This window comes from Odocoileus virginianus, chromosome 23 (assembly GCF_023699985.2).
Source record: "Odocoileus virginianus isolate 20LAN1187 ecotype Illinois chromosome 23, Ovbor_1.2, whole genome shotgun sequence".
NCBI lineage: Eukaryota > Metazoa > Chordata > Mammalia > Artiodactyla > Cervidae > Odocoileus > Odocoileus virginianus.
In genome coordinates this window covers 32,438,621-32,451,010 of record NC_069696.1, presented here as the reverse complement: position 1 = coordinate 32,451,010, position 12,390 = coordinate 32,438,621, and the positions used below count along the sequence as shown (strand labels likewise).

General features: G+C 37.6%; 1 protein-coding gene across 12 annotated transcripts in view; it reads right to left on the bottom strand.

Moving 5' to 3' along the window:
* PPFIBP1 (PPFIA binding protein 1) overlaps positions 1 to 12,390 on the bottom strand; it is a 195,461-nt gene that overhangs the window by 130,022 nt on the left and 53,049 nt on the right. The window contains exon 1 of one of the 12 annotated variants that reach the window (XM_070453841.1): positions 3,029 to 3,122. The exons of the other annotated variants lie outside the window; for them this stretch is intronic. The gene's annotated coding sequence lies outside the window, so the exon portion shown is untranslated. Of the gene's footprint in view, positions 1 to 3,028; positions 3,123 to 12,390 lie in introns of those variants that run through there. 12 annotated transcript variants of the gene reach the window in all.

The following is a 12,390-nucleotide window of genomic DNA, read 5'->3' as shown; positions in this document are numbered from 1 at the left end:
CTTAATGGATATGGATCTTGAGAACATTTTCATTAAACAAACAAACAAAGAGCTTCAGAAGAGGCAGGTGCTTAACACTGAAATAAAACCAATGGAATTCAGGCATGAATGGGTGGATAGAGGCTGTCTTGAAGGAATTTCTCAGCTCAGGTAAGCTTCTGTCCATTCAACCTCCCCAAAAGCTTACTTCATATATACACATACACTTCACACATACACACCAATCCAGGTAAATTTTAAGCAATTAATGATGCATACATAAACAAACCTGATTTTAAGACTACTGTGTGCTCCAAAAGTGAACAGGACTCTTCATCAGCAGTTTTTAAAGTGAGTGTCTGGGAACCCTATCCAACAGGTGTTTCTAAGAACAGAGGCGGAGATGAATAGATGTGTGGTAGCGGGCAGAGTAACTGCACTTTTATCTGTTTTATACTTTAATCCAAGATTTAAGTTGGAGAATTGGTTCCTTGAGCTGCTTACAGAAGGGTTCAAACTAAGCAGGGATTGCATTAAAAGCTAGGGCAGAAATCCCAATGAGCTGATAACACTGCTGATCTAGAAGCATAATCACACCAAATCCCAACCACCATCTCTAACAGAGCCCCTTATGGGAAAATGTGGGTTCCAGCCAGAGTCCCAGAGCACAGGTCAGCCTGTGTCTGAGCCGACAGGAGCCAGGCCTGCCTTTCCTTCCCACCCAGTGCCCTGAACAAAGAGCAGAATGAGGGCACAAAGCCAGGCTGGGGAGGACTCGTGGATACTGCAGAGGTGGGGAGACCGGCAGTGGAGGGGGGTCCTTGTTAGAAATTACATGTACAAGGTTTAGATGCTTTCCATGTCAGGACTACCTGAACAGGAACAAAGAAGGAGAAAAAATAGTGAAACAATTTAAGGAGAAGAAAAAGACATAGCTATGTTCTATAAGACTCACCTCGAAGTCACATGTAAAATCAGAAAATGATTTTTTAAAGAGAGTATTATAAGAAAGTGCTGCCTGAACTTGCTCCAGAGGAATTCATGCTAACTATTAATAAGCAGCACTGGGAACATTCGAGCGTTCCCTCAGCACAGAATTCTTGATTATTGGCCCAACCAGGACTGAATACATAATAACATTTATAAACATGAACTATGAGACTTTTTTGAGTTTCCATCAGTGAGCCTTGTTTAAGTAAGTCAAAGATACCCTTTGTGATGCAGTTTTGATCAAATTCAAGAGACTTTAGTCATTTCCTCAGAAACAGACGTAACTATAAATACAAACTAACCAACAGTCAGCCGCTCACAAAGAGGCTGACTGACAAGTTTAATTTAAAAACAAGAACACATTATTAAACTGAAAAGTTAAGCCATCAAAAAATCGAAACCCATGCAAACTACATTCCTAGCAGAAAAACCCTTAGTGTAATGACAAGGATAATTACAAACAACTTTTTATATGACTCACAAACCTTTCCTTTTCAGAGATTACAAAAAAAACACAAAAAATAAAAAAAGCAAAACCCAGTATATTTGCATCCATTTAATAGTACAAACCCGAACATCCTGCCCAAATCTCAGATTTCAAATGCCAAGAAAATTCTCCAAACCACTAAATAAATGACTTCTGTATATCCCTTTGAGATGGAAAACACATTTATCACGACTGTTTATCTTCTAAATCCCTTTGATCTTGCAAAGCATGACCATCATAATGGAAAGTAACATGTCAGACTAATAATCGTTAGGAAGGGAAGTGAAAGTGTGAAAGTCGCTCAGTCATGTCCGACTCTTTGCGACTCCATGGACTGTATGGTCCATGGAATTCTCCAGGAGTTAGGAAGGGAAGTTACTGCTTATTATAATAATGCCACATGCCATACTTTAAATGAAATTTGAAGCTCTATTCACATTAGACAAGCATCTAAAGCAGGAGTCTGTATGCAGGGCAATGTGGTCTGCCACCTGTTTTTATAAAATTTTATTGGAACACAGTCAAGCCCATTAATTCACATATTGTCTATGGCTGCTTTTGCAGAACATAATGACAGTGTTGAGAAGATGCAACAGAGACAGTAAGGTCTACAGAGTATAAAATATTTGCTATCTGATCTGGCCTTTTGAGCAAAAGTTTCCTGACCTTTGAACTAGGAAACAGCTATTTCTGTGGACCAAATCTTGAAATGAGAAACACTAATCCTAGAGTGGGGCTTCCCAGCTGGTTCAGATGGTAAAGAGTCTGCCTGCAATGCAGGGGACCAGGGTTCAATCACACACCACAGAGGATCAGTTCTATCAGTTTGATCACGGGGTCGAACTCCACCACAGAGGAGACTGGCAGGCTACAGTCCATGGGGTTGCAAAGAGTTGGACACAACTGAGTGGCTAAACAACAATCTAGTGTAGTAATCTTGTTGGGTACCTTCACCTTTAGCTGCTTTCCCTCATTTACAACACAATAAGAAGTCATATGTATTGATACCAGATACTATTCTAACAACTTTTAGTAAATGAACAATAAATTCATTCATTTAATTCTGGCAAAGACAGAGAAGCAAATTATTATCTCCATCAAACAGATGAGGAAATTGAAGGAGAGGGGTTAAATAACTTACAAAAGATCACATTGCTGTTAAGTGGAGAAACTGGGATCACAACTCAGGCAACACGGGTCCTGAGCTGGTATAATTAATCTCTGTGCTGTACTGATAATAATTTTAATTTCATCAAAGTCACAGATAATAAAAGGAAACCTCAAATGGTTTGTTAGTTAGAAATATTACGCAAGTACAATGAAGTATATCCTGTATGGTTTAGGATAAGATACCTAAAATAACAATATAAATGTACAGCCATAGACATTTAAAGACCTTTCTGATTTGCTAGCCTTGGCATATTGGGAATATAAAAGCTACAATACTCTTTATTCTGTACCATGACTAATGAAAGAATCAAATGAACTGACCAATGTCTATCTTTCCCTTGGTGAATAAGGCCTCTCCAGGTAGTTCAGGCCCTTTAGAAAGCCTTCAGGATAAAAACTTACCAGAGGGATCCTAGGGCTTCCCCAGTAGCTCAAACGGTAAAGAATCTGCCTGCCAATGCAGAAGACCCGGGTTTGAACTCCTGGGTCCAGAAGATGCCCTGGCAAAGGAAATGGCAACCCACTCCAATATTCTTGACCTGGAAAATTCCAAGGACAAAGGTGCCTGGTGGGTTACAGTCCATGGGGTTCCAGAGAGTTGGACAGGACTGAGTGACTAACACTTTCACTTTCAGAGGGGATCCTAAATCTTCCAAATTTGTTCCCATCCCATCTTATCCTCCACCTCTTTTCCATTTGGGAAAAGGCTGAGGGAACATTAGCAGGAACTTTGGTATGACTACTTTTCACACTGGCAGCAAGACAGCGCTATCCAGATATCCACCATCACATGACTCAGGAAGACGTCCATCCCCTTAATCAGTTATCTACCACTTTCAGAAAATCTCCAGGAAGTCTAGGGGAAATGTGTCACCTAAAATGTGACCCAGTGCTCTTTTGTACTGAATGACAGGTTGAAATGATCCAAATAAAATAAGGGGAAAATATACTGCTAAATTCCTCATCATCAATTTCACACTTAAAGATGGTCTTCATCATCTTCTTAATCAAGCCAGTTTTCGATTGGTTCCCACATCTGCAGAGTAAAGTCCAAATCCTCATTTTATCCCTTACCTACTCTTCCAATCTCACTCTGTGTTTGGTCTTCTGTGTAACCTGGACGGTCTTTTCTTTCTCTTTCATGTCAACTCCTGCTTCATCCTACCGACTCCTGCATCTGAGGCAATACTCACATCATATTACCCTTTTTTCTCTTCTACTGCCAACTCTCACATCCAGCGTTCAGGCCAAATCTCTGTACTAACTATTACGGGATATAATTTGTATTTCCCATGAAGGTTGGATCTTCACAATCCAGGAGGGGAAACAAGTACATAAAGACTAAACTAAAGCTGTATGTTAAAGGGCCAAAGTGGTACAGGACCCAGATCAGGCGATCTGAAAAGACTTTGGGGAGAGGCCATCACTGTGTGGACCTTGAAGGAAGTGTTGTTGTTGTTCAGTTGCTCAGTTGTGTCCGACTCTGCAACCCCATGGGCAGCAGCATGTCAGTCTTCTCTGTCCTTCAGTCTCTCCTGGAGTTTGCTCAAACTCACATCCATTGGGTTGATGATGCCATCCAACCATCTTCATCCTCTGTCGCCCCCTTCTCCTCCTGCCTTCAATCTTTCCCAGCATCAGGGTCTTTTCCTGATGTAGGAAAAGTAGGCTCTTTGCATCAAAGTGGCCAAATTATTGGAGCTTCAGCTTCAGTCCTTCATTACAGACTGGTTGAGTATATAAAGTTATAGGAGTCACCACATAGGATAAAGCTTTACATCATAAACTTTAAAGTCAGATAGTCCTAGGTGCAAAATCCTGGCTCCCTTTGACCAGAAATAGGGTGTGTAGGAATTACAACCAAATAAATCAGGTGGATGCTTAACCATGCTCAAAATCGTGTTTGTAACCAGTCCTCACATCTTGTTCAAATAATAAAGGCTTTCATATTATGCCCCCACGTCATCTTCCCATCTCTCACTGCCAATAGCATTTCATGTTTCAACCCATGCATTCATTTGAGCATCTAATGACACATTGATTTCCACTGTTTATACATCCCTGAAGTATGTTTTGCCTCCTCAGTAAGACTTGTTGTCAAAGAAGACCCTTGGCATTTTCAAATTTTAGGTGCAAGGTCCCTGATGAGTAAGGCTAGTTGAGCTGAGAAGCAAATGTAAATTACAAGCTTGGGCTGTTTGGCTAGTTACATGGGGCCCAGCCAACCATAAACATCTGTATTCCAGCATGGTTTTGTTTCCAGTCTATCCAGTAACTCAGATGAACAAACTGAAAACATTTCTTTGTGGGATGGTCAAAAAGCTCATGGCTTAGGGCTACTAACAGAAGTAAAGATCAAGTGAAGCAGTACAACAAAGTGATGACTCTTGGCCAAAAAATAAACAGATATTAAAGAGCTGAAGAAATTATATGTTATAGTTGATTCACAAATCTGAAGTTGGACAAAGAGCTTCAAACTAATCTTTTCAGTGTTAAAAAGATTAAGTGTACAGTTTTTTGTGTCTTCTCAGTACCGAGCACTATGCTGTAAATACCAGGTGAATGAATAATCTGATAATCTCTGATGTCCCAAAGTCCTCAATGAACTCACTTTCCATGCCAAAATCAAATTTAATACAGTCAAACTTCCCTTGAGGTTCTAAAACTGTAGCAGTCACAGTGTCTACTGACATGTTACATCAAATAAAGGTCACATGTTTTTAAATTAACATGTTGCTTCACAATCATATTTGCAGTGTTTAGTAATGGCTTGCTGTTTATCTAATTCTAAAGTTTTATGCCCAGCTTTTCCAATATTGGCAAATTATTTTTTTACTTCCCACAGAAAGATTCTAATTCAAAGATTCTAAGCAATTCTGGAATTCAAAAGTTGTTATTCTTTGAACACTTTTACTGAACTGATTGAAGTGATGAAAATCCACCATGAAGTTTTATATAAAAAGAAATCTATGTACAATTGCATGTGTTATGAGGCAGGGGGTGGGGATGAGAGAATGAACATAGCTCAGCTTCCAAACACACCAATTTTCCTTTGTGACAAATATTTAAACTTCATTTTTTAAATAACAAATATCATGAGCCACAGCAAAAATCTTATGTAACATATTAAAACCCCATATGAAAAACATTATGAACTACAAGGTAAAATACATTTAAACAGTGGGTTCCAATTCACTTGGGGGCAAGAATTTTAGAGTAGATGTTCCCATTATTTGCACAATTCTTTTATTTTTAAATTAATTAATTTATTCTAATTGGAGGCTAATTATTGACAACATTGTGTTGCTTTTTGCCACATGTCAACATGAATCAGCCATGGGTATACATGTGTCCCCCCATCCTGAACCCCCTTCCCACGTCCCTCCTCACACCATTCCCCTGGGTCATCCCAGAGCACCAGCTGTGAGCGCCCTGCTTCATGCGTTGAACTTGCACTGGTCATCTATTTCACATATGCTAATATACATGCTTCAATGCTATTCTCTCAAATCATTCCACCCTTGCCTTCTCCACGTAGTCCAAAAGTCTGTTCTTTACATCTGTGTCTCTTTTTCTGTCTTGCATATAGGGTCATTGTTACCATCTTTCTAAATTCCATATATATGCGTTAATATACTGCATTGGTGTTTCTCTTTCTGACTTACTTCACTCTATAAAATAGGCTCCAGTTTCATCCACCTCATTAGAACTGACTCAAAAGTGTTCTTTTTAATGGCTGAATAATATTCCATAGTGTATATGTACCACAACCTCCTTGTCCATTTGTCTGCCGATGGACATCTAGGATGCTTCCAAGTCCTGGCTATTATAAACAGTGCTGCAATGAACACTGGGGTACATGTGTGTCTTTCAATTCTGGCTTCCTCGGTGTGTGTGCCCAAGAGTGGGATTGCTGGGTTGTATGGCAGTTCTATGTCCAGGTTTTTTAAAAATCTCCACACTGTTTTCCATAGTGGCTATGCTAGTTTGCATTCCCACCAACAGTGTAAGAGGGTTCCCTTTTCTCCACACCCTCTCCAGCATTTATTGTTTGTAGACTTTTTGATGGCAACCATTCTGACTGCGTGAGACGGTACCTCATTGCGGTTTTGATTTGCATTTCTCTGATAATGAGTGATGTTGAGCATCTTTTCCTGTGGCTTCTTTGGAAAAATGTCTGTTTAGTTCTTTGGCCCAATTTTTGATTGGGTCGTTTATTTTTCTGGCATTGAACTACATGAGCTTCTTGTCTATTTCAGAGATTAATTCTTTGTCAGTTGCTTCATTTGCTATTATTTTCTCCCATTCTGAAGGCTGTCTTTTCACCTTACTTTTCATTTCTTTCACTGTATTTGCACACTTCTTGAAGCAGAGGGGTAGTTTGGTAGAAATCAGACTGCTGACTATAGTCAGTCATGTCTTCAGATGGAAAATATTTTATAAATATTCTGAAATATGTTCTTTTTCAAAAATGTAGGAAAACAACCATACTACCCCTACAACTCTGGCCTCCATACCCAAGAAATGCTGGAGAATCAAGTCCTTCCACTTCTATCTTTATTTAATGTGTTACTGCAAATATCACTCAAAAAATATGAAGTCAAACCACTTCTATCCCATCACATTCTGAAAGAGTATTCTGAACCAGTGTTAAATGTGTATAGTGATTGTTTGAATAAAAACAATAACCAGCTCAGTGATATATAACACTTTATCACACCAATAGAACTCTGTGAACCAACATACCCCAGTGAGGTAATTATAGCTCTAAAAAGTGGGTTGGCCCATTATGAACTCTATCATTGCTGACCCAGCAGTAGGGGCTCTTCCCATTAAACTGCCCCACAAGGAATAGATGTGTTTGCTTTACCAGACTAGGAACATGATCGCTGCATCATCTGTGTTTAGAAAGAAATGGATTGGTGGCTTCACTGACCTACGTCCCTGAGAATTACACTCCTGAAACACAAGTTACTGGATATATATATATATTCTCCAATTTCTCCATCTCTTTTTTTTTTTTTGTTGCTCTTTCTCAAGCCTTTATCTAGTAGAGAAAAGCTTTTGTATACATACATATATATAAATATGTATAACATGTATTTTAGAAATCTTATGAATTTTTGCCTAAGAAAATTATGACATTTTGATTCCATTTGTTTGATTTAGTATGAATAGGATGCTAGATTATCTAATTAAAAACAGATATGCAATAAGCAATAAAAATTTACTGTACAGCACAGGAAATATAGTCAATATTTCATAATAACCTATGATGGAAAATAATTTCAAAAATAATATGTGTATTTGTATAACTGAATCACCTTTCTGTGCACCTGAAACACTGTAAATCAACTATACTTCAATAATATATATATATATATATTAAACATATAAATAATTTAAAAATTAAAAATTGATAGAGAAATCAAAAGCGTTTCAGACACACAGAAGTTTGGAGCATTCAGTACCACTAAACCAGCTTTACAACAAATGTTAAAGGAGCTTATATAGTCAGGAAATACAAGAGAAGAAAAAGATCTACAAAAACAAACCCAAAACAATTAAGAAAATGGCAACAGGAACATATATATCAATATAATATTACTTTAAATGTAACTGGATTAAATGCTCCAACCAAAAGACACAGACTGGCTGAATGGATACAAAAACAAGACCCATATATATGCTGTCTACAAGAAACCCACTTCAGACCCAAAGACTGAAAGTGAGAGGATGGAAAAATATATTCCATGCAAATGCGAAGCAAAAGAAAGCTGGAGTAGTAATCTTTGTATCAAACAAAGTAGACCTTAAAATAAAGAATATTACAAGAGACATGGCAGGACACTATGTAATGATCAAGGAATCAATCCAAGAGGAAGACATAACAATTGTAAATATATATGCACCCAACATAGGAGCACCTCAATACATAAGACAAACACTAACAGACATAAAAGGAGAAACTGACAGTAACACAATAATAGTAGGAGACAATAACACCCTGCTCACACCAATGGACAGATCATCAAGACAGAAAATTGATAAGGAAACACAAGTCTTAAATGATACATTAGACAATATGGATCTCATTGATATCTTCAGGACATTCCATCCAAATGCAAAAGAATACACCTTCTTCTCAAGTGTACATGGAACAATCTCCAGGATAAACCACATCTTGGGTCACAAATCAAATCTCAGTAAATTTAAGAAAACTGAAGTTGTATCAAGCATCTTTTCCGACCACAACACTATGAGACTAGATATCAATTACAAGGAAAAAACTGTAAAAAACACAAACACATGGAGATTAAATCATACATTTCTAAATAATGAACAGGTTATTGAAGAAATCAAAAGGGAAATCAAAAAATTCCTAGAAACAAATGACAATGAAAACATGACAACTCAAGACCTATGGGATGCAGCAAAAGCAGTTCTAAGAGGGAAGTTTATAGCGATAACAATCCTACCTCAAGAAACAAAAAAAAAACATCAAATAGACAACCTAACTTTCCACCTAAAACAACTGGAAAAAGAACAAAAAAAAAAAAAAAAACCCAAAATTAGCAGAAGGAAAGAAATCATAAAGAGCTGAGCAGAAATAAATGAAAAAAAAATGAAAGAAAAAATAGTAAAGATTAATAAAACTAAAAGCTGGTTCTTTAAGAAGACAGACATTGACAAACCTTTAGCCAGACACACCAAGAAAAAGAGAAAACTCAAATCAAAATTAGAAATGAAAAAGGAGAGGTGACAATAGACAATGCCGAAATACAAAGGATTATAAGAGACTATTATGAACAACTATCTGGCAATAAAACGGATAACCTAGAAGAAAAGGATAGATTCTTAGAAAAAGTTCAACCTTCTAAGACTGAACCAGGAAGAAATAGAAATTAATGAACATCCCAATTACAAGCACTGAAATCAAAGCTGTGATCAAAAATCTCCCAAAAAACAAAAGCCCAGGACCAGAAGGCTTCACAAGAGAATTCTATTAAACATTTAAAGAGCTAATGCCTATCCTTCCAAAACTCGTTCAAAAAATTGCAGAGGAAGGAACACTTCCAAACTCATTCTATGAGGCCACCATCACCCTGATACCAAAACCAGACAAAGACAACACAAAAAAAGAAAACTACAGGCCAGTATCACTGATGAACATAGATGCAAAAATCCTCAACAAAATTTTAGCAAACAGAATTCTGCAACACATCAAAAAGCTCATACACCATGATCGAGTTGGGTTTATTTCAGGGATGCAAGGATTCTTCAATATATGCAAATCAATCAATGTGACACACCATATTAACAAAGCGAAGGATAAAAACCATAGGATAATAGATGCAGAAAAAGCCTTTAACAAAATTCAGCATCCATTTATGATTAAACTCTTCAAAAAATGGGCACAGAAGGAACCTACCTCAACGCAGTAAAGGCCATATATGATCAGCCCACAAAAACATTACTTTCAATGGTGAAAAACTAAAAGCACTCCCCCTAAGATCAGTAACAAGACAAGGGTGCCCACTTTCACCACTATTATTCAACATAGTTCTGGAAGCCCTAGTTACAGCAATCAGAGAAGAAAAAGAAATAAAAGGAGTCCAGATCAGAAAAGAAGTAAAGCTCTCAGTGTTTGTAGATGACATGAAATTGTATATAGAAAACCCTAAAGATAGTATCAGAAAATTCCTAGAGCTAATCACTTTAGCAAAGTTGCAGGATACAAAATCAATACACAGAAATCACTTGCATTCCTATAAACAATGAAAAATCAGAAAGAGAAATTAAGGAATCAATTCCATTCACCACTGCAACAAAAAGAATTAAATATCTAGGAATAAACTTACGTAAAGAGACCAAAAAAACTATACAGAAAATTATAAGACATAGATGAAAGAAATCAAAGATGACATGAACAGATGGAGAGATATATTCCATGTTCCTGGCTAGGAAAAATGAATATTGTGAAAATGACTATAATACAAAATGCAATTTACAGATTCAATGCAATCCTTATCAAATTACCAATGGCATTTTTTTTACAGAACTAGAACAAAAAATTTCACAATTCACATGGAAACACAAAAGACTGCAAATAGCCAAAGCAGTCTTGAGAAAGACGAATGGAGCTGGAGGAATCAGCCTTCCTGACTTCAGATTATCCTACAAAGCTACAGCCATCAAGACAGTATGGTACTGGCACAAAAACAGAAATATAGACCAATGGAACAAGATAGAAAGCCCAGAAGTAAACCCATGCACCTATGGGTACCTTATTTTTGACAAAGGAGGCAAGGATATACAATGGGGCAAAGGCAGCCTCTTCACTAAGTGGTATTGGGAAAACTGAACAGCTACATGTAAAAAAATGAAATTAGAACACTTCCTAACACTATACACAAAGATAAACTCAAAATCGATTAAATATCTAAATGTAAGATCAGAAACTATAAAACTCTTAGAGGAAAACATAGGCAGAACACTCAATGACATAAATCAAAGCAAAATCCTCTATGACCCACCTCCTAGAGTAATGGAAATAAAAACAAAAGTAAACAAGGGGGACCTGATTAAACTTAAAAGCTTTTGCACAGCAAAGGAAACTATAAGCAAGGTGATAAGACAGCCTTCAGAATGGGAGAAAACAGCAAATGAAACAACTGACAAAGGATTAATTTCCAAAATATACAAAGCAGCTCATACAACTCAATACCAGAAAAACAAACAACCCAATCAAAAAGTGGGGAAAAGACCTAAACAGACATTTCTCCAAAGAAGACATACAGATGGCTAACAAACACATGAAAAGATGCTCAACATCGCTCATTATTAGAGAAATGAAAATCAAAACTACAATGAGATATCACCTCACACTGGTCAGAATGGCCATCATCAAAAAGTCTACAAACAATGCTGGAGAGGGTGTGGAGAAAAAGGGAATGCTCTTGCACTCTTGGTGGGAATGTAAGTTGATTCAGCCACTATGGAAGACGGTATGGAGATTCATTAAAAAACTAGGAATAAAACCACCGTATGACCCAGCAATCCCACTCCTAGACATATACCCTCAGGAAACCAAAATTGAAAAAGACACACATATCCCATTATTCCTTGCAGCACTATTTACAACAGCTAGAACATGGAAGCAACATAGATGTCCATTGACAGACGAATGGATAAAGAAGTCGTGGTACATATACACAATGGAATATTCAGTTCAGTTGCTCAGTCGTGTCTGACTCCTTGCGACCCCATGAATCGCAGCATGCCAGGCCTCCCTGTCCATCATCAACTCCCAAAGTCTACCCAAACCCATGTCCAGTGGAATATTACTCAGCCATAAAAAGGAAAGCATCTGAGTCAGTTCTAATGAGGTGGATGAACCTACAGTCTATTATACAGAGTGAAGTAAGTCAGAAAGAGAAAGATAAATATCATATAATAACACACATATATATGGAATCTAGAAAGGTAGTACTGAAGAACTTCCTTGCAGGGCAGCAATGGAGAAACAGATATAGAGAACAGACTTATGGACGTGAGGAGAGGGGAGGAGAGGCTGAGATGAATGGAAAGCATAACATGGAAACTTACATCACCATATGTAAAATAGACAGCAGGAATTTGCTGGATGGCTCAGGCAACTCAGACAGGGGCTCTGTATCAACCTAGAGGGGTGGGATGGGGAGGGAGATGGGAGGGAGGTTCAAAAGAGAGGGGATATATGTATGTCTATGGCTGATTCATGT